Source organism: Anopheles bellator, chromosome 2 (genome assembly GCF_943735745.2).
Source record: "Anopheles bellator chromosome 2, idAnoBellAS_SP24_06.2, whole genome shotgun sequence".
NCBI classification, from domain to species: Eukaryota; Metazoa; Arthropoda; class Insecta; order Diptera; family Culicidae; genus Anopheles; species Anopheles bellator.
Genome location: NC_071286.1, coordinates 79,089,811 through 79,117,178, shown reverse-complemented (window position 1 = coordinate 79,117,178; position 27,368 = coordinate 79,089,811). Strand labels below are relative to the sequence as shown.

The following is a 27,368-nucleotide window of genomic DNA, read 5'->3' as shown; positions in this document are numbered from 1 at the left end:
GGGGGGCTTCACAGCCCCATCACGCGCCGCTGCTGCTCCGAACGATCGGCTTTCTTTGTCGATCACCTTGCCCACTAAATATGCGGCCACTCTCTCTCTCTCTCGCTCGCTCTCTCTTGCGATCGCTTGCGGGCGTGTCTGGGGCGCGCAGAAGTGAAGTGTTGGCGCTTCGCAACAGGAGCATCGCCAGGAAGCAGCTCTCCTCCAACCAAGTCCCCCCGCCCGATCCGCCTTTCTCTCTCTCTCTCTCGTGCAGTGCGCGCCCGGCGAGACTTCCTGAGTCACTCCGGAGGGCCCCGGGACAATTAGGCGCGCAACCCGCGTCTTATGGGATTCCTGGGGCCCGGGAGTGTGGAGTGTGTGCCTGCGTGTGTTTGTGTGGCGAGGGATGGACTCTGATCGTTCACCGCCGCCACCAAGAACCTGCTACCGGTTAGCTGATGGCGCGGCGAAGAGGAAGAAGACAACCGAAGGGGAGCATAAAGGAGCACTCCGGTCGGCCCACCGCTCCTGGCACGCCACAGCACACAACCGGTTTAAACGGAAACTAAAATGATATTATAAATAAAGTTCGTACCCGGAGAGTCCGACCGGAGAGAGCCAACGCCGCCGCCGGCGACGGACGCTTCCCGTCTTGGGGCTACACCGCCCACCAAAGCCTCCCCGTTCCACCCTCTGTGGGGGGGGGGGGGGGGGGGGGGGGGGGTTCTGCTGCTTGTTATAATTATTTTTTTATGCCAGGAAAGCGCGGTGTGCGCGGCCCCCCGCGGGAAGAAGAAGCGCGCACAGCAAATCTTATCTCCGCGCGCAGGAAGGAATGAAGTTATAACTCCTCTCGTTAGGGGGCCCCGAGCTCGCTAAAATTGATCAAAAAATGGGTCCATCGATTTTGTGGAGCTGAACCGAACCGCTTCCGCCCGGCGATCGGCGTGGAAAGCGGGCCGATTAAACGATGATAGTGATGCGCGGTGCACCGTGTTCTTGGCCACCTCATCATCCGCCCCATCTCCGGGGATCGAACGGGGCACCGGGTAATTAACAGCGAAAGGACGCAATCACGGCGGCGATGGGGGCAAAAGGAAGTCATTAAAATAAGTACAGCGAGGCGAGGCGAGGCGACGCAGACCGGACAGACATTCTGCCACGAGTGTGTAAACACTAAAGACCGCGGAGCAGCAGCAAGATGCGGTGATGGGGCGCGGCCGAGCCACGAGGCAGGATATTGCGAGCAGTGTGCGAGCGGCGCCGATGTAACGGTGGTTCGGTTCTGCGTCACAACATACATTAAATAAATGGCGCACCGAGAAGGTGTACGTCCGTTCGTTCTCTGGCCACACTCTCTGAATATTTACAAAAATGCTAAACCCCGCAGCACCGCAGAGATCGCGCCCAGAGCATTACCCAGGCCGAAAACAGATCGCTTGAGATGAGAGATCCGGCGGCCAGAGTCCCCACTTCTTCAGGTGAAACAGAGAAAATTGCACTCCTTGCGCCACCGACGACGCAAATTTTTGGTAAAATCACCCCAAAACGAATGTTTAGAATGTCTCGGGCTCGGCGGGGGAATTGATTTGGGTTTTTACTGCTGCCCCGCTCCGTCCCCGGGTATTTTCGACCAATCGATCGATCGACGACGAGAAGCAGCAGCGAGGCCTGCCCGAAACAGCGCGTACACACACAGGAAGTGCGCGTTAGAAATGTGGTGGCCAACGGGTGGCTCCCTCCCTTAATTGGCTTACCTCCTCGCCAGGGGAAAGGCTGCGAGCGCGATAACCGAATATATTTACGCCGTTTCCGTTACGTTTGTTTAGTTTAAAAGGCTTTCATTTTTCCAAACACCATCCCCTGGGGGGATGTGGTTTCAAACATCAAATTCCTTACGCTTCTGGGGCGCTCCGATCGAAGGTTACTCGAAGATCACGCGAAGTTGTGCCAAAAAGGGTTCTGGTTTTCTGTTGTAATGCACTTCAGCTCTACGGTGCACTTGGTGGATGGATCTGCTGGAAGTTATCCACTACGAACTGCTGGACAAGCACCGGACGATCACCAACAGGCCAAACGAGTGTCCCCAGGTGGGCTGCTTTGCAATAATAACCGATCGTGTGCCGAGACACAGAGCAACAACAACGCCTGACGCTACCTGAGACTAGCATTCAGGAAGCAAACGGATTAGGCGGCGGCGAGTTTAGGAGGCGGTCCGGAGCCGGCGGCAGCCCAAAGAACGCTCGCTTCCCATCCTCCCATTCTCATCTCATTTGCATATCTCGTTAAGCTGGCGATCGTGGAGCGCTGCCAGAGACAGAGAGAGAGAGAGAAAGAGAGACACCGGATCATGCGCTCCACAAAGCGCTTCTGTGAGCGCCATATCTCGTAGGAGATGCTGTCTGGCTGGCTGGGGGGTTAAACCCGAGAGGAGCACCACCCGCCTCCTGCCCGGCCGGGTGTGGTGCCCGTTTCACGCATAGTAATGCGCTGCGCATCCGTTAATCTCTCCGGCTCATCTCCTTCGCCGGTTTCCTTCGCGCGTGGAACGTTTAGCGGCACCGAGACTTTGAGCGATCGTGTTTTTTTTATTTCCTCGTCGTTGTAACAAAGATCCTCTTTCACGTGCGACAGAGAGAGAGAGAGACCCAACACCGAGATTTGTCCGAGATGCGTGTATGTGTGCTGCCGGAGTCTCCGGAGTCTGGTGAACAAACAACACCCCGAGACGTGGAGAGATGCTGCTGCTGCCGGTTCCCATAGAACTTCCCCGTTGGCTTGCGTGACGTAACGCCAGGTCGGTCGCCAACATCTTTTCTCAACACAGACCCATGGGTGGGACACGCACACACAGCCATCGACCCGGAAGCAGCGTGGTGGCGTGAAGCGAAAAAAACTGCGACGATGACGCGGATTTATGTGCCTGGCCGGTTGCGAGTGTCAGACAATATTCGCGGTGCGTTAATTATAGGCAACGGAGTTTATAAATCGATGACTGCGGAAGTAGTGTGCTGGATGACCCGGGCCGAGGATCGCGATGCTGATGCAATCCATCCTTTTGGGTGACTCACAGCGACTCGATCACAGCGGCTAGAGTTCGTATCCTGACCACGGAATCGGAGTGCCGAAAATCCGACAGCTCCCCTAACAGTCGAGAATAATCAGGCCACAGTCCAATCCATTTTATCGCGCTGTTAGGTGCCAGAAGGTGACTCCCGGAGCGGGAAAGATTACGTCAGTGAGCTCCGGGGGGGTGATCGGGTAGGTAGGCTGGTGACACAACGCGGCCACTCGCGGATTGTGGATGATTGTTCCGCTCTCAGCCGACGACGGTTGCAGCTGCTGCTGCGCGCTTGCGTAGTGGAAGATGATAACGCGCGGCCATTGTGAAGGAGCATTACGCCACTGACGATCGGATGGTGGGGATCAAGCAGCGCAACAAACGCAGCATACTCGCTCTCTCGCTCTCGCTCTCGCTCTGTGATTGGACACGGCGCGTAACGATCTCCGGACAGCAGCAGCAGCGAGCATGGTGTGCGTGGTTGGTGAAAGAAAGTGTCGAGGAAAGCAAAGGGTCCGGTGGAGGAGCGGCCATCGTTACGTCATGGGCTTCGGTTTTCGTTTTCCGTTCGCCCGTGCGGTTTGTGGCACACACAGAGAAGGGGAAACGAAAGACCCGGTCGCCACGCGGTGCAATTATGCACCGCGAACGCAGCGTGATGGTGGGGATTGGCCGCGGCCTGGTGAAAAGTCGGTCAAAATTTTAAAATTCATATAACACGATTGAGTAACAACAACAACACCGGTGCGCGCCGATGACAGCAAACGAGTTCCGTGAGTTCCCACGCACAGACTGTGATTTTCCACCGGTTCCGATCATCACTCATCGGCTTCACGCGATCACGTAATTCATCGATTACGCACGGCCCGACCGGGTGTAATCGATGGAGTGCGTTTGATGTGAGTGCATTTTTCTCATCGCTCACGAGGTGATCGATCGAGCTCATCTCGTGTCTTCGCTGGCACTAGCGCACCTAATTAATCGCCGAATCGCGCAGGATCAATTCTCAGGAGACGACCTTGGCCTCAGTGTAGTGTGGTGAGTGAAGTGCTCTCAGACTCGCGCCACGCGCTCCGTGTTTGACAGCTCGTTGGGCAGTTTGTTTTGTAAACAAAACGCGGAACGGGCACCGAATCCCGAATATAAATGCATGTGCGTGGCGGGTGGTATTTCCGTAACGCGCAAACAGCATACCCGGGCCGGCCCCCACAGCCTCATCTGCGCGCCCCGCGTGTTGTGTTGCGATTGGAACGAATGGAATGTATTCCACGGCGAACGGGCTCACGAATTTCACGGAGAATTGTGAAGAAAATTAATGGCCAACCGACGACGACGGCGACGTACACATCCGGGAAGCTGGGCACCCGCCGGGGTCAGGGCGGGAGATAGGAGATAAATCCTACGATCGGAGCGCGCGACGGTGGATACGATGCTGGGATGCCGAAATTTCCTTTCACTCGAGAGAGAGAGAGAGAGAGCGAGAGACAGGATGGGCCCCGCGGGGCAATTAATGGGCCGGAAGACGCTGTCGAATGTGGACGGTCGTGGTCGTGTACAGGCTGGTCGCTCCTTTCGTCGCTCCTCACGACGGGGGGGATTCGGATTGGATTCGAGGTCAACCGGTTGTCGCGCGCACGAGAGAGAGAGAGCTCCCCAAGCCGAGCCGAGCCGGGCCCGGGACCGGGACCGGAAATGGCAAATAAAAGTTAATATTTCAATTTTTCGAACCCACTCGCGTTTGGCCACCACTCCACTCCACTCCTTCCCCGTCTTGCCTCCGACGACTAATTAATGCAATCAACACTCGGCGCCGCGGGCCGGACCGCTGGGTGGGTCCTTTCGGCGTCCATTTCTGTTGTCTTTCTCCAACGGTGGCGGCGGTAGCGACCAGCAGCAGCGGGACAGGAAATGGTTCGTTCGTTACATTCTCGTCGGGGACGGACGGGGTTTTTGGACACACCGATGATGGCTATCTCTGCGGTCAGAGCGCGTCGTCGGGGGCCCCTCGGCTGGGGATCAAAAATCAATTTCCTCAATTTATCGCACTGCGGACCACGGTGCGGGCCCGGTGCCGTACGGTTGCCGGGCCGGAGAAGGGTTTATCATCGAATCGGCGGGAAAAAATGGCAACCGGATATTACCACCTCTCGGCCACCCGCTCGGGACGGCCACACGGCGAGACGAAGGATTCAAAGTTTCCGTTCAGAAACGTGTAAATAAAGGAAGGCTCTCCCGGCGGGAGACGAATATGCTTCCCGGGAGGGTGGGCCACGGGGAAGGAAGCGAACCGAAATACAGGAAATGGAAACCGGACCAGACCTGAGTGGGTTGGGTGGGTGGTGACCCCCAATTCACATTATGCACGCGAGATGCTACTTTTGCAGGGCCATTTTCGAGCGAATAATCCCCGTTGATGATGGGTCAGTATGTGTATGTTAGGCATTCTAGGGAAGTGGGTTGGCTGCGGACAAACAAAGAGCACAATAAAAACATGCCCCACACACACAGTCTTTCTCTTCCGAGAGGCTCTTCCATTTTGTGTGCGTCCATCGTGGCGTAAAATGCATCGCGCGAAGTGACCGACCGCCAAACAATTACACCACGGCGAAGGGGAAGCGCACAGGGAAGCTTCAATTTTCATACTTTTACTATTGTTTCCACGGCACAGTGCCTTGGTCGCCCAGAAATGGCACCATTCCGGGAAGGATTTTCCCTATTTTGAATGTTTTATATGAAACCGGTTGCCGCGGTCACTGTGTTTTACTAACCACCAGGAACAGGAACAGGATACGGCCGGCGCTGCCTAATGTGGAGTTTTTCGGTGTGCGTGGTCCACTTCCGGTTTGCTTAATCAACACAGCCACAAACAGTTCCTCCCCGGTGGGGTCTCTTCTCCCTGTTTGCGTCCCATTCGATTTGTGGAACCGGAAACCGGGACCGGGAGCGGAAAAGTGGTAATCGATATCGCGCCCACACGCGCCCATTATTCTGCCCTCGCGGGACCAACGGGACACACGTGAAACGTTAAATTAATGATGACACAATATTGCCGGCAGATGATTATATGAAACGTTGGCCCGGAAGTGGGCCCCGTCGGCGAACATATAAATCGATTCCGAGTGCGGTGGGGGACAGCAACAAAAAATGGTAATCCGGAACACGCCCGAGGCCCGGAAATGGGAAAACTCGATGACCTCAAAGCGGCTGCTGCTCCACATCGGTACACGTCCACCGTTCAGAGCGGAAGCGTCGCGCTGTCGGTTTCGCGAAAGGAGGAAGATTTATGGACCCCGGAAGCGATAAGTTCTTGTGGCCGGCGGTGCGACGACGACGACTCGATTCTCGTGCGTAAAGATCGCGCGCGATACGCAACACAAGGAGCAGCCAGCCCCCCCCACCATTCGCTTTTTAAGTGTCCACAACCGCGCAAATAAAGGCGAGGCGTGAGCGTGAGCACTCACCGCGTTGCTCACTCTCACTCACTCACTCACCAGCAACAGCTCACTCTCCCGCCGATCGATCGCTCACTCGCGGTTCGAAGGTCGTTCGTTCGCTCGGCAACAGGGTGCTGTGATCGCCGACATATTTACTTCCGCTTTTTGGCCACACCGGCCGGAATAAGGAAGAAGGAAAACCGAACACACATAGAGCCGAATCGAATGGCGCGAGCATGCAAAATCAACTGCTCCAGCGGCGGAAGTCACGACCGAAAGCGGCCGCCGCCGCCGTTGGGGGAATTAACACAACGGTACACGGCATCGTAGTGTTTGTGTTCCGTCGTCGCCTACTTTGTTACAGCCCCCCCAAGTTGCGTGTTGGCGTCCCTTTCTATCGCGGAACCACCGCGGATCGGTGTCTTACGCGGCGAAGACTCTATCGGTGGCGCCAGTTATTGTTGCGACATACTCCACACAGCCACACACGCACACGCACACGGACAGATTAGCAAACTGGTGGGTGGCGGTTTGAAATGGTTTGTTTGGTTTCCATCGCCGTTTTTGCTGCGTTCGCAGCGACTCCTCGGACGAGGATCGCGATCGCGAAGGCGATTGCAAAAAACGTTATGTAAAAAAACGGCGATCAACAGAAACAGATAGAAATTATCCAAAAACTGTAGTTGATTAAGCGAAGAGTCAAAGTCATTTTTATTAACCTTCGAAAAACGCTTATTAGCAGAGCGACGATGATCGTCGCTTGAGAGAGAGAGGCCAATCTTCGTGAGCGACGAGCCAAAAGAGTGACGCGAGAGAGCGAGAGAGAGAGCGAGCGAATCGAGCAATAAAAAACCCCACCATCAATAAACCCAATTAGGGCGGGCAGAAAAGAACGCGTGCCGCCGCTGGTTCCGGTGATCCCCCGCCGGAGTTTCCTTCTTAACTTCTCGATTTCTTTGCCGGATGTTTGCGTGGCAGACGGAAGTGCCAAGCGGCACTGATTAAAACACAACCACATCCTCGGTCGCGCCCCAAATCATAATATGCTCGTTTGGTAAGAATTGCAAAAAAAGGGGGCCGATTCTTTGGGGCAAATGGGGAAAATAACTGATGGAATACAAATGATGCATCACCACCACCCGGACACACTTACCGAGTTTCTCACTGGCTGCGTTCCGGTTCGGTGGCGATGTGCCTCGCCATCGGCCGCTCGTCAATGCACCGCGCCGCGCGTCCTGCGAAAAGGAGATAATTATGATACAAAATTAGAAAATTGCAACCAACCAGGGGGGTGGGGATCTGTGAAAGAACTCCGCGCGTAATGAAGCACTGCAGCACTGCGCATCCCGCCACCGAAAGGGACACTCGACACTCGAGGAGTCGTCCCGCGGTCCAGAGGTTCGGTAATTAAACATGGAGGCCTGAAAGCGCCAGTCCCACCACACACTACTCAGTTGGCAGACGGATTTCTTAACCGCCGAGGGACTTTTGCGTTTACACGATTAAGCACAAGTGTGGGGCACACCACACACCCCGCATGGACATCCCCTCTCCCGGGCCGTGGCCAAAGGGCGCGAATGTGTAGCGCATAATTTAATAAGCGCACCGCATCTCGTTAGAACTGCGGGGCTCGCGGTGCGCTCCAAAAGTGGGTCCTCTCGGGATCCGATGAAAAGTGTGACGAACATTAATTACTGGCCACCCGGATGGAGGACCTCGGCACCACCACCACCACCACCGGGCGCCCTCCGGTTGCATTATTATTATTTTTTAATTTAATATTTCCTTCCTCTCGACGCGCGACAACCACAAGTGGCCCGCAGCTAGATCAGAGGGGTCAGGTCATCGTGTGCAGCATCCTCTTCAAAACCACCGCCCCACCGGGTGAAAGACACCAAACAGGAAGCGAAACGTCGGCGCGGTGACTCTTCACCGAAGACGCGGAAATATGATTCGAATCACACGCGCGACGGGTGGTGGCGGAACATCGCGGACTGGCTGCCACCCACTCTGCGCCACCCGCCCGGGCGGGGGTCCTCCTAAAGGGTGATGGTGAGTTTTATAAATAGAGCCCCCGTGTGTTTTCGCTTCCATCACAAAATTGTGGCTTCCTCCTGTGCACCCGTGTTACATGCCACCCGTCCGGACCACGGACACGGTCCGTGCTCCCCCCGCCTTCACGTAGGGATGCCGCGCGAAACGGAAGCCATAGGCCGGCCCGACTGACTGACTGACTGACAGGCAGAAAGTCATTGGAGCGCGCACATTTCTTGCGCTGCAAACTGCAATCGGAAGTGAGTGCGGTGCGGGCGGGCGGCCTCTAGAACGCCGCCGACGACGGCATCGGCGGATGGGAAAACCGAAATGATTCACGACATTTTTAGCTCCTTCGCCGGGGGTTGGGTCATAGACCACAGTATGCAAACAGGAAGTGAACATTCCCCGACGTCGGGGGCGACGCGGCTTAGGCAGAAGAGAATTGGCCGGGCCGTAAGAAATCGGACACCGCCACCAGAGCGTGATTAGCATAAATAAATTAGCATGCCCCACCGCCGCCGCCCGATTGGCACCATGCGGTCACCGAATGTAGGTTGCGCTCGTGTGGAATTGCATTTCCGGGTGGTGGCAGGAGACGGAAGTGAAGCGCCCTCTCCGTTCGCCGTCCTCTTCCTGCACGTTTCCATAATTCATACTCCGGCGCAGGAGAATGCTGTTGCTGGTTGGCCAACTCCAAGAGACGCCAGCGCGGTGGCCTAAGCAGCCGCACGGGGGGGGACTTGAGTCGCGCGCGCGTGTGCTGAGGCGCTCTCGCTTCCGGTTACTAATTCCCGCACGTTTCGCAGGGATTAGAAGCGAAGGGGGTCGGCCACAAAAACTGTAACTATTAAAGTTTTTCACCCCGTTTTTTGTTTCGCCTTCACCCGTTTTGTTGCCATCACATATGCGCGTTGTTGGCCGACGACAAACAAAACAAGATAGCCGCCGACCGGGAGGGGGGAAAAAACCCCACGAGGTAACGGGTTTATTACGGGGCCAAACAGGAAGCTCCCCGAAATCGAACCAAAAAAAACCTGGTACGACACACGTGGCCGGGGGGTGATTCTTCACCCCGTAAGACGGCGGAAGTTTTGCGCGTCCCAAGGCCAAATGTGTAATTAGTTTCCAGCCAGCTCCGCGAAGTTAATGTGACCCCCAGCCCCCCGGCGGGGGGTTCCGTTTCGCAGTGCGCCCCGCAACAGGTGTTTGTGGCGGTTTTTGGATGGCAAAAAACGACCAAATTGACGAACTCTGTCTGCACGTTCGAATACTTAAAATGTGCCGGAACCCCGTCGTGGCACATTATAAATTCTGCCCTCTACATAGTCCTGTATAGCAACGCTCCAAAAAGCGGTGAGCTGATTGGCTGAACGCCGGTGGGGGTTCTGATGACGTTACCGTTGAAGTGTGCCAAAAAACTTGCCAACTGAGACTGTCCGTTGTTATACATACCCTTATTCATTTCTGGGATTGTCTTCGGGGAGATCTTAGAGAATAATAAAAAATCGCGAGCTGTCAAACACCCTTCAACGCGCTACTCAATTCTCGGTTCATTCGTCAATGACTACTGAGATCCTTTTTTGTGCGGCGATATCAAGATGTGGCGGGATATCTGCAGGGTTGTGTAGTAGGGTTTTGTGCAAGGTTAGAGCATACCGATCGAAGCATCTTCACAGTTCCTGGTTTCTGATCAAATATCGAGCGAATTGCTAGCGCGTGCCACTTACGTGGTCTGTTGAAACATTTTCTCGACTTTTGGGTTTTTTCAAGAAATAAATCACTATTTTGTCCTCTTTAAAAGTAATCCCCATCAAATATTGTACAGTTTGTGCTAGCGTTTTTATTTTAAACTCTCAAAGCTTCAAAAAATCATTTTGTGTGATAAACTTCACCTCCTTCGTCGATGCCGTCTTTAGCTGCGGCGGCCTTTGACGGACTGTTTAGTTTTCAGGAACAAGAAAATGTCACAGGGAGCCACATCCATTTTGCCATCCATTTTTTGGAGTAGACAAAAATTGACAATGAACCAAAACACGTCGCATTAAAACAGCTGTCAAAAATTGCCTGATCACTCAAAATGGTTGAATTTGTTTAAGCTTTTCGAACATACCACGTACCTCGCTTCTTCGTTAAACCGAGAGAAATGCTTCTTCGACAACTGCTCAGAATATTTCAACCAAGAATCGCTCGCACGGCGGAGGAACCCTTGTGCTCGTGTTCATCAAGGAAGCAAATCGCAACCCGCTGATTAGATTACCATCTCCCCCGAGGGGGCCGAGATCCGCCGAGCTTCTTCGCCGAGTGAGTTCCGTGCGATTACGAATGCGGAAATGGGCACCACCGCCGTCTCCTCTATCGATTTGAATAGAGGGCAGAGCGAACAGAAGGGAAAAAAAAGCGCCAGCACCATCAACAAACAGCCAGAGCTTCAAGCCGGGTTCTAGGAGGACGCGATCGGAGTTCCGCGTTTCGCTTCTCTCTCTCTCTCTCGGTCGATTGTTTTTTTCCAAATAAATCATAATCAGCGAGAAGATCGGCGCGCCAGGCAAATGTCAAAACACCACCACCCGCCGAACCGGACAGAAGGCACACAAGTGTGATCTACACGCATACACCTCTGAAAACATCGTTAGATCGCGCGCCGGTTGGCGCTTATTACGCGGCACGGAAGCGCACCAAACGGTGACACAAAATTCCGGTTTCCAGGCGCTGGCCGCTCCACTCCCCTTCGCGAACTGATTGACGCACACGTTCCCCACCCGCCCGCCGTTGTGGCCGCTTACTTTGCGCCGCACGCAAGGAAGTTGCACCGGAGAACTCGCTACTTGCAGCGCGTTCGCTGGGCCAAAAGAACAAGAATGTCAGGCGGGCAGGCGGGCAAACGGTAGGCGGTATGTGCTCTCGAAACCTGTTTGCAGATCGCTATATTCGCAGCACCGCATGCGTGTATGTGTCAGCGCAAGCAGGAAGTAATCGAAATGCCCACTCCGTGGTGTGTCCCCCCCTTCACCCACCAAGGGGGAGGCGATAACTGTACAACGGCAGCCAGTGTCGTTGCCACGAACAACAACCGCCACTTGGCCACACGGCCACAAATCAAGCGGACTCCATCTCAGCTCAGGCTGTTCTGGCGAGACCGGTCAATAAATTGCTTCATCATCGATTCACACCTTTTTGGGGAGTGGGGAGATCAGAAAGGGAATTCGGAACCGGAAACGGATACCGATCGCTAAACGCTTGGCCACACTTTTTTCGGGTCGCACGTTAAAAATCGTCGCAACATACACGCGCTGACCGGGATTTTGCGGTGTGCCGGGGCGGAGATCGGCTGATGTCCTTGAAGGCGCACAGCGCGAGACGACGAGCCGAGCGCCACGCAACGCGAGCCAATTTCCGTTATTTGTTGTCTTCGACGCGGCGTGGCGCGACAAGGTGATTTTCGGGGAGGCTATTGAACTGTGCGCCAGCCCCGCCAACCCGCCCTAGAACCGCGGCCAGACATCGGCAAGGTATCGTCGGAAGATCTAATCATAGGAAGCTGTGTGCCCCGAGCGAGAGAGAGAGCGCCTTCTTCGATGAGAGCCGGTCGGCGAATGGGCACTCACAGCATTGGCCGACACCCGGTGGAGCACGTGGAGAGCGCACTCGAGAGTGCCGCAGCCGCCGCAACCTGTTGCCGCCGCCGGTACTTGTTGCCGCCACACAACTTGGCCCACCGCCCGATGATACAACCGCCAATCGCGCTCGTTATCATCCGCGGGGTTGTTGTGATCCTTTTTTTCGGATCGCGGCTGCGTGTTTTTTGTTTGCACGAATTTTGGAGCCACTGCGAGGGTTCCTCCTGGGGCCCGGCCCTAGGTATGTTTGTGCTACGTGCCCCACCACCACAAATGGTTAGGTGGCCACCACAGCGGCAGCAGCGCTAGAAGCGACATAGTCCGCCACGCGGTGGCCAATACGCGGTGTGGTACGTGAAGGAATGTGGGGTCGGTCCCGTGCTCCCGTGGTGCGGGAAGAGGAAGCAGCTTCACACGCGCGCGCCAGCCATTTGGCCATTATCGATAACCATTTTTTTTCCTCCTTTAGTTTTTTTGGGCCGATCCACCGGCAAGTTCTTGAGTTCCGCGGTCCGCGCGCGTGTTTAGAAGCCATTTACGACGGAAGAGCTAAGCTAAGGAAAGCCCTCCCCCCGACACCACCACCAGGGAGCGGGCGTTAGTTGGCCGTTTTCCTATTTGAAAGCGCTTCCCTAATTACGATCGCCGGTCCCGGAGCGCCCGGACGAAACAAGGCTTTCGCCTTCGCGCCGGAGCCGCAGCCCTCGTTAAATTCGTTTCGGCTTCGTCTTCTCGCTAAGTGGTCTTCCGGGGCAGGGGCCGGGGAAAACGGGGCCCTGGCGGTGACGACCACAGCATCTTCTCTTTTCTTTCGGTTTCTCGTGGTTCGTTCGCATTCTAAACATGGTCCAAAAAATCTCGAGATGGCCCCCAGAAAAAAAAACCACCAAGAAGAACCACCTTTCTCCCTGTAATCAGCTTCGGAACTTAGGCCGCAGCGGTAGAAGGGTTAAGCGCCCGATTGGACCCCGCTTAAGCGGCGGCAGTAGCCTCCGGAAAGCTCTTTTTATATGATGGGGTTTTAGATAAGTTCTGGCCAAGCCCCGTGAGCGAAAGAGAGAGAGAGAGAGAGAGGTAATGAAAGACTTTGAGCGCATCATTAGCCTTGAAATGTCAGTAACCTCCACATCGTGGCGCTGCTGCTTTCTACTACTCCGTGCGAGGTGAAATGTTGCCCGTAAGCTACAGGATATGGGGTAAATAAACCATTTACGGTAGCCGTCAGAATGGCCTCAGACACACCTTCGCCAACAACCCCGAACTTGCTCGAATATCTCTGGCAATCTGAGGGAACTGCTCGAACGTAAGCTCCCCGTAGGAAGACTGATAAGGCCGGCGGTAGGGGGACGCGACGGGGTCGTCTGGCAACACTGATCGATGGCCGTATGTCACCCCGCGTGTCAAGATAGGGGAAAAAGTGTAGCCAACAATTGGAGGAGCCTCCTGACCTGGCCCCGGGAGCTAGTCGCGCTTCCTCGTTGGCACGGTTTCGCTTGATAATAGTGCGCGGCCGAGACGGATGCTGCACGCACACTGACGCGCGCGGACATTGGCGGTGATTAGATAACGCGCTATCGGTGCACGCAGACAGACGCACGCGCTCGCAACGCAACGCGGAAGAAGCTGATAACACGCACCGGCGCACCGGTGTTATCGGGCACCGGTGTTGCCACCAATACAAACGCACCAATGAGTCGACCAAAAACGATCAGGGGTCGCGGCGCTGCGCCGTGGCCACTGGCCCATGCGTTGCGCTGATGTTGGTGTGTTAAGGTTCGAATTCGCTGACATCGGCGCGTAGCGTTTCCGGTCGACGCGAGGAAAAAAGAAGAAGGCCAACAGTAAGTGGGCTCTCCAATCAAACCGAGCGCGGCTTATATCGCGTCGATCGACCAGTCGCCGAAGAACCCGAGCCCCGTCAGCTTTGTTCCGTCAATCAACGATAAGGCGTGCGGGGCGCGCGCGCACACATCGATCACATCGAAGTCCCCATAAAAAGACTCCTGTTCCTCGATGTAGGGGGATTAGCGATTAATCAGCTTCAGATTAGACGATCGGAGCAGTGTGCTTGGGTGTGTGCGTGTCGGCCAACAACCAACTGGGGCTGCTGCTGCTCGAACCGATCCACCATCTGTCGCGGATCAACCCAAATCCGGATCCGAAATCGTCCGCCCCGGAGAGGTCCGGACGATTATCTGCTGACACGGCTGGGGTCACCCCATCAAGTGGGGCGCACTCGTTTGCACACAGCGCAAAAAATAACAATGATTTTTCGATTTCGATAGCACAAACAAATAGAATACTCGCCTCGAAAAGAGTGGCAAAAAAAAAGAAATGGAAGCAATCGCGTGGACACCCCAAATCGAAGGTTAGTCCAGGGACCAGGAACCAGTGAACACACGCGCACACACATAGGGGGACGACGGCACGAAAAAACTATGTTTTATGTTGACATAACCAAAAAATGTTTGAAAAATAAATTAAATAAAAAATAGAGGAACCGAACTGAAAGCGAATTCCCGTTCTCTTTCGCGTGTAATAAAATATGGTGCGGCGGCGTGCGCCCGCTGCGCCATTTGCATCCTCTCTCTTTCTCTCTCACAGCACGGTGGCCACTACAGCCGGGTCCACGCGAGGACATGCAGGCGGGCGGCGGCGGCGGCGGAAGTTATTTGCCCAATAGCGGTTTTTCGCTGTCGAACAACACGACGCACTGATACACACTCGAGGGCCTGTGTGTTCGCGCGTGCATGTGTATGTGCACTTTTTGGTGCATCCCTTTACGCAGACCCCACCACACCCCCCTGGTGCAACGTTGTCAACGTTTTACTGCAAAATCAGCGAAATTGTTGTAATTTTATTAATTGCAAACACAACCCGGACCCGGAGAGCGAACGGGGGGCTCCGAGGACTTCCGACCAACCGAAACCAAAATACCGTCACACCGTGCACATAATCAATGCCCGCACACACAGGCGCAGCGTGAGGCAACCTGCAGCAGCAGCAGCAGCAGCAGTGGAGTTTTTTATGCTCCACACGGGCGCGCGTCCTTTTTGCTCGTCCGGATCCCGGCGCTCCTCCGCACAACAGGGGGAGGGCACTTCCGTGAGGGAAGGCAGGACCAGAGGGGTGGTTGCTGATGGAATCACTTTTCAGGCACACCGCGGAGCCGGCGCGGCCAGTGAACTTCGCGTCGAATCAATCGAAACAACCAACCCGGGAAAATCGGAATCGCGCGGAGCATAATATAGCATAGTTGAGGCGAGAGAGAGAGCGAGAAAAAAAAGGATGGCATGACCTCCCCAACACCAGAAAATAAATTGAGCATTTTCATTTAAAGGCGTTTAAGGCCGTCGGGAACCGGGAGCGAGCGAGAGGGCCACACCACCACCAGTCGAATGCACACAGGAAAAACGCGCAAATCAATTATCCGCGGGCCTTGACCATAGGCGCCTCCTCTGGGGCCAACGGGCGAACGGGGCGCGGAAGAATCCGAATGTAACCCAAAACATACGCCGAGAGATTAGACACACGGGCCGTTCAAAAGGTCATCATCGCCGGGCGCGCAGCAGTCTACCACTACGGGGAAGAAGCTGCCACGTCTAGCCGACGCAATCGCAGAGTCCCGAATACCCTGCTGCTGACCAGGTCCTTCCCAGACTTAATGAAGCACACACGACACGACACGACACGGTTGAAAGTACCCCAACCCGTAATTGGGATCCACGGACACACGAAAGTCGGGTCATCCATCGGTCCATGCTCTAGCCTCTAGACCTTTCCTCGGAGGATAGGTCAGACGACGGACCCATCAAAATTATCTCGAGTCGCTGTGCGGAGACAGCGGGTCGTGTGGGACCACAAAAAGCACACAGCGCAGCTGCAGTTGGTGGTGGGATCGGCTGGCAGTGGTCCATTATAAACTGCTTACGCTCGACCCGTACTTCAGTTTCGTAGAACCTTCCCGAGACGGGGGCAACGAACTGACGACGAAAGGGTGAAATCAATCATAGACCCGATTTTAGCATACGATCGCACGAACGCAAACGCAGCACAAACGATGAAATATTTCATTTCCAGCCTCTGCCGCGGGCGGTGGCGAGCGGATGGTGTGGCCACGAAAGGAATTCCGGGAGAAAGAAGCCAGCTCACTCCCCCCGAAAAAAAATGAAGACACGACGCGACGCGAAGATCGACGAAGATCTTTCACCTCCCGAAGATCGCCGCGCGCCACGCCTCGAAGGGCTGATGATGATGATGGTGGAGCCTGGTGCCTGGTGGTGGTGGTGGTGGTGCAGGAAATCATTTCCTGGATGCCCCCCTCGTCGCCTGGCCATAATGGCGGGTTTCGGTCCTGTGCGGCGGCCGGCGGGAAAGATCGGGGAGCCCCATAAGAAGACCTCTGAGCTCGGCCCAACAGAACGTAAAACGTAAACACAGAGAGACAGCGAACGGCGGCGACGACGCGAGAGCGAGACGGGTCTAGAAAAATGGAGCGAAAGCGGCCACATCCGCCCGGGCCGGGCGGGAAACCCGGGCGCAAAAGGAAACCGAGAAATTGCCCCGCGGGTCTCATGTGGGGAGCAGACACACCGGAGTGGTAATAACAATAGCACCACCACCACCAGCACCAGCATCACCGTCGTCCGAGAGGATCAGGAAGAAAAGAAAGGAAATGCCGACCGACCGGACCGACCATCGATCGTAGGAAATATCGCGAGCCGTAAAGAAAGAAGACGCAAACGGGGCAGGGAAGCAAGAAGAGCAGAACGAAACGAGAAAAGAGCGAAAGAGAGCGAGAGAAAAAGGCACCAAATCAAAACAGAAAACAGAAAACCGGGAAAAAAGAGAAAATGCGGATGCCGAGAGAGAACAAGAACGGAGTGAAACCAACAAACCCGAAACAACAAAAAAAAACACACGCAAAGAAACGGATAAGATGAAGGTGAAAGAGTAAACGGAGCGAGGCAGCAGCAGCAGAGGAAGATAAAAGGAGCCACGGAGAAGACGGAGAACCGATTTGCTCGGTGGTGGTGGTGGCAAAGCGGACGTAAAAAGCGAACCGAAAAAAACAAAAAATCTTTCCAAGTCTTTTGACCTCTCCTCTCCCGTGCGGCGACGGCGGCGTTTGGGCCCACCTCGTTCCGATCCTTTTCCCCCTTCACACACAGGCAACCGAATCCTCTATACGGCCTTCATCTAGGCCGCGGGCGCGCGGCGCAACAACCCGGGGTCGCCTTTCCGGGTGTTGCGCAGCCCGTCCGCCGTCACCACCGTCTGATCTCCACCCTACACCACGGGACGACCACGACGACGTTAATTCTTTTTCCTTGTTTTGTGTGCCGTGTCTTTCTTCGTGCGCCCGTTCTTCACCTTCGCCTTTCGCTACGCACCTTCTCATCTTCCGCCCTGCCGCCTTCCTCCTCACCGTCTTCCTTCCTCTATCTCGCTTTCTTAAGATTCCGACGACGGACACACCATCACGCGGTGGCTCACAATGGACAAGAAGATCGGTGCTGGAGAGCGACCGAAAGAGAGAAGGAAAGATCACTCACAGCAGGAGAGATGATGCTCTGAGATGCTGGCCCCCGGGGGCTGGGTCCGAGGATCGCGGGAGCTTCTTCCTTCGTCGTGCCGCCGCCCCTTCATCGTCGACGACGTGTTGGCCTCTTTTAATTCCTTCAGATCACCTCCCGACGACGACGACGACGATGAAAAGCCAATGATGCGTAGCCAAAGAGTTCGTTCGCTTCGGGGCCGTTTCTAAAACCTCAGCCTCATCAGCACACACGCAGACACACCTCCCTGACACCCTGTCGGGTCCGGTCTGGGCGCAATAGGCAGTTTGTGCGCACGCGAGAAGAATGTTCCACAAAACGTTGCGGGAGACACACCGCGTTTCGTGTCTCTTTGACAGGCGAAGGAATATAGGGAAAAAAACGGCTGCGGCCGGGGGGCAGAATCAAACCCTTCCGTGAGAGCTCAGGAACTAGCACCCCGCCAGGGGGACATGATTTGACAAAAATCCGCTTCTGAGACCACCTCCCGGGAGGACCTGTTTCCGTCGACGATCCGCTGGCTGACTGATCTCAGGCGCGTTTTCGGTGCCCGATCTGTCGCCGTTTGATCGCCGGTGCGACGTGGCGCACCAAGTGGCCATCATCCCAATTTGCTTTCCAACCGGGACCAACGCGGAGCTGCGCAGAACCGTCATCGTTAGCAGGAACCGCGATCATCCGCCGAGACCGCCGAGGCAAGCAAATGAGAATAGAATAGGATCTCTAATGGGCATTCTGGACACGGCACAGAGGCTTCTCGGGAGCACTTGCGGCGGCGGTGGCGGCGGCGCCGTGGGGACCAACCAGATAGGAAAGCGAAGCGAAGAATTCTCCAACCCGCCGTAATTCATCTTCTTCGTCTAATGAACCTTTTCACCTATTCACTCGTTAGGCCCCCGGTTAGGACCTGTTGCCCGCCCTCGGTAGAGCTAGAGCCGGAGCCTGCCCGCGCCCGCCCGGAGGCACCCTTTCCTCAGCGGTTCTTCTCGTCGAGCCAGAGGGCATTAACATTTCTCGTCGGAACGCGCGCGCGCGAGATCTCCCAGATCCGACAGATTACGGGGATGAGTCGTCGCTTCTTTGTTGACCAGCAACCGCGCGTCCGTGGACCAGAAAAGTAGCCTCGGAGTCTGGCTTCAATCTACAATTCTTCGTCGCACTGTATCTAATACGTGTCTAAATAGTGTTCCTTCCGTCGTAGCTCGGGAACGTTCCTTGGTCTTCACTGGACTTGGATTGAATTCTTGGCGTTACAACGCCCACCTTCACAGGACAAAGAGGGCAGTCATTATTAAAAACCAGCCGAGTGGCACTTGCGCAGGGACCTTGCGACCCTAGGGAGACCGAGGCCAGGATCGCCGTCGGCCATCCTAGAGAGCCTCCTATTTGTCTCGCACGCAGCAGTTTTCGGGGATGGAAACAGGTCAACAACGGCAGACCGTAAAAGATCCTCTCGGGGCGGATGGACACCCGTCGTGCGCCCGATGGGTGCGCAGCAACAAGTTGGGACCCTGGATTCTTCTTGGGACAGGTATAGAGCCGACTTTCGTCGGCCGGATGATGGTCATCCCATCTTGTGTGTCGTCGTGCGAAGAAAAGGCAGAACTTGCCTTCGCCTCTCAAGAGATTCACGGGCCGCGCCACTTCGGGGAATTTGACTTTCTGTTGTTTCGAGAATCGAGTGAGGATATACCTCGAAGAAAGGCTGAAGTGGTGGGCCCCGAGAGCGGACGCCCGGTCCATACTTTATGTGTTTTCCTTTCCGATGGTCCTCGCTACACTTCCCGGAACGATGAGTTTGCGCTCCCGGGCGGCGGACGCATTCTGACCGCTCCTAGAAAAATGCATGTCCCGCTCTCTGTCTGCTCGACGTTCCTCGTATTTCCAAAGTGGCCGCTAGAAACCTGAAGACTCCGCCGCAGTGTAAAGTGCATCATCATGGGAACAACAAGAGCACGGAACTTCTCTTCGGATAGTGTTAACGGCTTGGATCAGGTTTTGGACCTGTCCAGCCAGGGCGCAATGGTGCCCACTTCCGAGAAGCCGATAAGATAACCCGATCCAAATATAGAGTTGGACACAATAGTCGAATCAAGATAATCGGTGGAGGATTATTGGGCAAAGTTAGGACATTAGCAAAAGAAACGGCCGATCGTTATCGGCAGACATCCTCAGAGAGAGAGCGAGAGAGAGAGAGTTCCAATTAGGGGCAAATTACCTAGAGAAACTCCAGAAAGATATAGTTCCCAGGACTAGAGACTGTGATGGGAGGTTCGTCGATTTCTGGACAAACACACGGGCTGCGGTTTGCTGTCGGCGGCCACAATGAAATATTGACCCGACCCGGTCGGGGTCACACGGAGGATTCGTAGGAGGACGCGAATACACAATTGGCCACATGTGTTCCGAATGATCGGCGGCACCGGGACATTCGCATCGCTCGGGGTTTCCGATGCCAAATGGCATCAAAAACGCTTTTCCCCGACAACACCAGCCCCGAGGGAAATGCACGGGAGACACGGCACAACAAGTGCATTGCGGCATCAACAACAACACCGGGGGCACGCAATTTCCCGTCGAGGGTTCGGAACTCGTTCCGCCGCTGGGCCAAGATTGGTCAGCGAGCGGCATTTGTCGAGGGGTTAAATACGGGCGTAAGTCACACGACCACGACGACACAGGGAGAGAGGGAGCCCTCCCCTTCGACGCCTTTTTTCCGGCACGAGGGGTCACGGGGTGCCTGAAGGGAAGGCCGTATTCACTATTATTGTTATTGCCCAAGGTTGGAAAATAATCGCGTCACGCCTCGCGTTGGTGAGAGAGGGCGAGAAGGGACACCGCACCGCATGTCTCGACAACATTTGGGCATTTCACGCACACGCCCCGAACAGTGCCGCGTCCTTCCGGTGCGTATCCTGGCGGCGGTTCCGGAGAGGGAATCGAGTGTGAAGCAAATGAAGGAAGAAAAAAAAACGTCCTGCAAGAGGGGTGCGACCGAGAGACCGGAACCAAGTCGAAGAGGGGTCTCCCCTCTGTTCTATTGCATGAAAATCTGTTCCGATTTTCTGGCCTCTTCTCGTGCGCCCCCTTCGTCGAAACTCGTCCTTGTCGTCGTCGAATCAGGTGACGACGATGGGCTGCACTTGTCCCGAGGAACTCGAGGGATTTGTTGCTCGGGTTTTGGAGGGGAAGTGGTTAGCGGAACCATCTGTGCCTTCCGGGAGTCTCCGGATATCAGACAGACCCAACGGGGGATCCCCTCACGCCCCGTAGCCGGTTGGGAAGGAGTTACAAATAATTAATTTTGCCCTCCCACTCGGCCCGGCCTCCAGTGACTCAGCTCTCAGTTGGACCGGAAGAACTCCCCGTCCAACTTCCTTCAGGACGAGAAACCGAAAAATGATGTAATGTGTTGACGACGCATGTATCGAATTCGGTTGGCGGTGCGTCGGGGAAGGATATGAGCCTCACACAAACACGCAAAAGAAGGGGTTGCTTTTGCCGCCGAAAGATCGGATTCTCCAACTAATCACCTCGCTGTTTCCCTAAATTTTAAGCAGCACAGGAACGGCATTCGTTGGTCCGCCGGTCGATTACGATTTCACACCACTTGAACGCCTCCTAATTCCTCTTACGTCCAACGGCTTAACGGCACCCAGGTAGCCTCTGAACAGGCTACTCACATGTCCTCAGCAGCAACAGAGAGAGGCTCGTAAAACGATTAAAACCTCCGTCCGAAAACCCTACGCCAAATTATTGGCCAAAGCCCAGGTACGCAACACAGCAGAGGAAGTGTGTTCGAGTGACACGATCACCTCGAATCCTGCTCGTTTCGGGGTCCGTTGGTCCAAAAGAAACCAAACACAGAGAAGGTGGTAGCAGGCAGAACGATGGCTCTCGAAGCAAGAACGCGGACGGGCAAACACTTCCCATCGCTGGTTCCCATCCCGGGAGATGAGCTGGTCAGGATCGTTGCCATTGGAAAGGATAATGGTATCACGCACAAACCTCGCCTGCAGGTGTAAAAAGGTTCCGGACCCGGGCCCTGTGGGATTTTCTCTACCTCCGTGCCCAGGGGAAGCCGAGGATCCTTAAAAGCCGAAGGAGAGCAATCTTGGGCTGCAGAAATAAAACAAAAGAAAAGGAACCGGCCGCTAGCGGCGAGAATCTCTCGCCGAGAGGTAGGAGTCAAGGGCGCTGTGAAAGTTCCCGAGAACTGAGACTGAAGTGGCTTCCATGCGAACCGCCGAATTACGGCCCCTGGTCGAGTGGCGGACCACCAGCTCCTTTCGGCCACTTGTTGCACCGTCGTGCAGCAGCCGAGAGAGAAGGGCAAATGTATCGGTTTACGAGCTTCTTGAGAGGTGGATTCATATGTAAATGCGGTCCAACCAACTACCTGTTTATTATCCTGGCGAGGAGGAGGTCCACTTGAAACCGAACGAACGCTCGCGTCCTTTTCTGTGTTCCTGTGTGTTCCTCGGTTCTTCGCAAAGGCGATTTGCGCCCATCGTCACTCTTCATATCCGAGACCTCGGACCTTGGTCAGGGCGGAGAGTGTCCCGGAAACCGTCAATGCGCCACCGACCGACCCACGGAGTTGTTTTCCTGTTGTTGCTCCACTTTCTTCGAACAGCCCCTTGGTCATTTCTCCGCCGAAAAGGCGATGATTTGGCAAAAGCAAAAAGGGCACACACAGCGCGTTCCTCTGGCCACCAGCAGTGTGGTCGGCGTGCGTGCGTGCAGCAGAGACCACCCCACACCGCCACCCATCGCACTCCACCGCTTTCCCCGGCCAGCGAAGCGTATTTAACTATAAATAAGAGCGCGCGCGTCTCGGGAAGAAGCGAGGCCCACAACGGCCAGCGCAACGGTCGTCTGTCCTTTGGCGCAAATTGGACGCCGCAAGAAAACAAATGGCAGTCAAGCAAAACACCGCCCGCGGGAGCGCACGCGGTTCTTGCCCGTTGTGTGTCCGTCGCTCTCCCTGTCCCTGGCTCCCCAGCCACGTAACGTGTCAGGAAGGAAAGCAAAACAACAACGGCGACGACGACGACGACGACGTCGGAGGCACTGCAGATATGCAACAGTTCGCGAAACGGAACCCTCGCTTCGAAAAGTCATTGGACGCGCAGCACACAAGAAATGTGCTGAGCAGGAAGAACTCGTCGCTGGCGCACACAGTAAAATGCAAATCGGAAGCGCGCCTTGGTCCGTGTTTGGCGCGGGGATCCTCCCAGCCGCGAGAAACCGTTGCCGCGGCGCGGCGACAATATATTCTTCCGCCGGCCGCCGGGTGGCGGATGGTGGGGCGGGCTGGTCAGGGGGTCCCAGCGAAAATGATGCAAGAGTGGTCAAGCGCAGTGAATTGCGCACTCGCTGCACTTTTCGGTGCCAGCCGCGGCGGCAGTAAGGGTTTATTATGTTACGTGACCGGTTAAGCAATAGAGGAGGAGAGCGCGATTTCATAACCTTCGCGGAACAGGACGACACGGGAATATTACGCGTCAGTCTGGTCTGGCCTGTATCTCTCCCTCGCTCGCGATCTGTCTGTCCAAAAAACGTCTGTCTTATCTAAATCCCCGGCAGTAAGAGACAAGAACAAGAACCCGGATTGGTTGGTTGGCCGGCGCCTAGCGTCACTCGTCATCTCAAGACGACTATTGTTCTGTCATTCCGCCGGCAAACACACACCAAGGAGAAGCAGAAGCCGGAACCCAAACAGTGTGTGCTCCCCACCTAGATTTGCATGGCCGAGCAACGTATAGGAAGTTGGTGGCAGGAGCTCCGTTTTTTTCCGTTCCCTCACAAATGTCAACACTTTATCTCCTTATCTACGAAGCAGAGGAGCACCCCAACACCCCGGGTTCAAGCAGAAGTCCCCCCATCCGGGTGCGGTTCCGGCCCATGCGGTTGTCGTCGTCGTCGCCGGAGTCAAAAGTCGGCGATTTTTGTGCTCTTTTTTCGTGTGTCCGTTGAGAGAGAGAGAGAAGGGTAGTGTCTCATCAATCATAATTTATTATTCAAATTCCCAGTGGCGTGCCCTAACCTCTCCGGTGGCGACAGCGAGCTGCCTGTGTCTCTCTGTGTTTGTGTTCCCGCTTTCGGGACGTCTTCCGAAGTTGGGCAGATCTGGCCGTCCGCTGTTAAGTAATTGATCAACCCCCAGGACTCTGTTGACAAGAGGAGCTACGACAAAGTGGTTCCACATGTTCTCGCACTCTGTCTCTCTCTCTGTCGAATCGACTTCGGACTTTTAAAGTCGTTTAAAAGGCTCATTCTGCGCCCCCATTTTTAATTCCTGTTAATGATCGCATTTAAAGGTCCGACTGATTGGGATCGCTACTGTACTTCCTGATGGTACGAGGATCAAAGTGTGCTGTGGGGTACGTACCTTCCGAGTTCGCTTCGCAGCACCGTAGCAACTTGTTGCTATGGTTTGTCGGTGGCTTACTCAGCTTCTTTCTCTCTCTCTCTCAACACACTCCCAGAAGGCTGTTTACTTCTAGAGGTCCTTTTTCCACGTGCCGCGTTCGAGTCCTGCCTAACCGAGCAGCTTCTCGATTGGTTGTTCGATGGACTTTTCCTCTACCTCTTCTGTGCACCTTCGCAAAGACACCACGCAAAGACACGTGCTACTAGCACCGTTTTGGTTGCCGCTCTTTTCCGGGCCTTTTCCAAGCAAGCCGGTGGAGTAATCACACCAAACCACAAACACATACACAAAACCACACGAGCGAGCACTTACACTCTGTTGGTGCTCTGTTGAGGCTGTTTTCGATTCCCACAACAATTCCGGCCTGTGTTTGTTTCTTTCCTTTCTCGCTCTCTTTCTCTCTCTCTCTTTCTGTGGCTTTTCCGCCTTTTCCGCGCAACGGAAATTAACAGCACACAAACACTCACACTCGCTCCGGGCCACAACACACTCGCCGAAAAAACACTCGGCGAAGGAAATGCAAACGCGCGCGTGGAAAAGAGGTGAAGAAAATCCGAACCGGAAATTACGGCGCTACGGGGGTGGCCGAGGCGCGGTCTGTCAACAACAGTAGTGACCGGCGGTAGTGGTAGCCGCCACCGTCGCCGTCGTCGTCGGTTGTTCCTGGTTCCGGTTGTTTGGCTGTTTGTTTCGCTGCTCACCGCTGCCGGCAGGTTTGTGGAGCATTTTTGCCGCACACATGCACTCGCACACTGGCACACTCGGGCCTTTTCGGCAAAAGGAAGGTTCGGGGGCGGCGGCGAGTACTACTTCCGTGTTGATCACGCGGCGCGCCGGATGCTGTCAGTGCCGCGAGCTGTCACTGTCGTCGTCGCCGCTTGCTGTGTGTCTCACCACTGACAGCTTCTACCGCGATTCGCACTCGGCCCGTTGACACTTGACACCACCGCCGGCAAGCATTTCCTTCCGCGTGCGTCACACCCGCACCGCACCACACGGTCCGACGCTGTTCGTTTTCCGGGTTCCGTGGACTTTGCCGAGGCACTACTACTGCTGCTGCTGCTGCTGGCCGTTCTTGTCTTCGTCGTCGTCGTGTCTTCCTGCGCTAGCGGCTTTAAAACCGGTTCTCTTCGCGCGTCACTTTTCTCACGCCGCCGTGTGGTTCCTTCTTCCTTCTGTGATTTGCCTGGCCAAAGCCGCCTTCACGGAAACCGGAGGCCCGCGAAAAGAGTTACGATCACCCACACATACCCGCACTTGTTTCCGTTTTCTTTTCCGTTCACCTGCTTCTCCACTGTTCACACACTGCCGCACACCCGGACGCAATGGAACAACTCGGACAAATTCGACTGGAATTACTCACTCGATCGCACTCGGACATCGAGAGTCTTAACAACCCTAGCACTAGTTTTCAGCTTGACCGTTATTACTATTATTGTAGCGCGCCGGAAAGGATTGAGGCACCGTTTCAACGCTACGAGCAGTTCCAATCCAAATAGCTCGTCCTGTGTTGTGCCCTTCTCAATCGCTTCTCATGGCGCGTTTTCGTTCCTTCCTCCTTTGAAATTTTAAAATAACTGTAAGCGCTGTACTTTCTGACCGCCTGAGTAACTTTTCGATGCGACCGCTGCGTTCCCGGGCTCCGGTTTCTGCTTACCGGTCTCTTTTCTCTCAGCATTTCCCCATTCTCTCTCGTTTCTCTGGTTTTTCGTACGGCGTTCCCGGCCTCTGTTTTCCCGTGCTGTTTTCGTCTCGTCGCGCTCCCGGTCTCTGTTTTTCGCTTGTAGGTTCCCAAACCAACGTTTATGCGTTCCCCGGGTCTATTTGCTCAGCACAGAGCGCTCCGCGCGCGAGAGAGAGGGAGAGAGCTGATCAATCTCGGCAGAACTCGCGCGCTCTCTGTCTCTCTTCCCGGAACTTTCGGAGCGAAATTCTTGCTTCCGCGTAAGATCCAAATAGCGGGACAAGTGCGCGAACGGGTAATGGCCGCTCGTTTCCGTGTACGGGTGTTTTATAAATAAACCGCGCGCGCACACACAGGCGCGGAGTCGTCCGGTTCTATGTCCGGGTTTGCGGATGCGGCCCGAATGACGGAACGGCGGCCATTAGGCCGCGACAAGGAAGCGAAACGCACATACACGCAAAATGTCGTCCATCTTTCGCGAGAAAGACGCGTGACAGAATCCGGGAGTTCCGTGTGCTGCGGTGAAGAACTAGAAATATGATTATGGTTTCGCGCGAACCGGGTTCACACGCCCCGAGAGCCGTTCGTGACACGCACTGATAACCCGCGGAGGCGGCGGCGCTTAAAGACGCGGCGAAAACAACGCGCCGGGGGACAGAAGAAACTGCAATCGAAAGTCCGAAGCCGAAGTCGAAATGGGATGAGCTCAGCGCCACAGCCGCAGAGAAATGGGGCACAACGCGGGATTCGATGCAATTATTCAAACAATCGCCGTGCCGTAACGGACAGATGCACTTTTGCAGGAGCAGGAGCCACGAGGGGTACGAGTTTGATTGAAGCAATAGAAGGGCCTCATTAGGCACCCCCGGACACAAATCACAATAAGATGAACGGGTAAAGTAAATGTAAATATAGTTTAAAATGTGTGTCACGTGACTGTCCGAGGATGCGCTTTAAACATTCATGGATTGGTCATCGAACCACAAACTGGACCAATCGAACTATGTCGATGTTTTCCCTCTTTTCTAGTGTCTTAGCTCCATAGGTCAACGCCAAGATCCGAGAAGCCCTGAACCTTGCTTTGGTGGTGTCCCTGTTTCAGAACACTGATCCTTGTCAACGGTTCATAATGGTAAATCCACAAAATGGTGCTTCTGAATGCTGACGGGCCACTAATCCCAACCAGCGCGTGCGAATTATTTAACTTCACTTTCGTTACTCGGCCTTTCCCAGAGCTCTGGCCCGTTTCGTTATTTCCTCGTCAAACACGCGGCCCGTGTCTGGCACACATCTGTTCGCAGCCATCATCGTGGCCGTACCGTCGTTGCGAATTACTGCCAGTATCTCGGCGGTTCGGTGAAGAAAAGTCGGAGGAAAACCCTACACACAAACATACACGCGTGACGCGACGCGTCCGCGGAAGAATGGGACGATCGCGCTCGTGGGAAGTTTTCCCAGTGGGCCCCCCCGAGAAAACGAGCAGCAACAATCCAGCAACGGCATGTGGGCCATCCCGGGGAGCCGTGTGGGTTATATGATTTTATTTGAACAAATGGAGC

General features: G+C 55.0%; 1 long non-coding RNA gene across 1 annotated transcript in view; it reads right to left on the bottom strand.

The window, feature by feature from the left end:
* LOC131211076 (uncharacterized) overlaps positions 1 to 24,222 on the bottom strand; it is a 27,299-nt gene extending 3,077 nt beyond the window's left edge. The window contains exons 1-2 of the long non-coding RNA XR_009156880.1: positions 24,084 to 24,222; positions 7,631 to 7,712 (exon numbers count right to left, since the gene is read on the bottom strand). This is a non-coding gene — a long non-coding RNA (uncharacterized LOC131211076). The remainder of the gene's footprint in view (positions 1 to 7,630; positions 7,713 to 24,083) is intronic.
* Between the last annotated feature and the right edge of the window lie 3,146 nt (positions 24,223 to 27,368).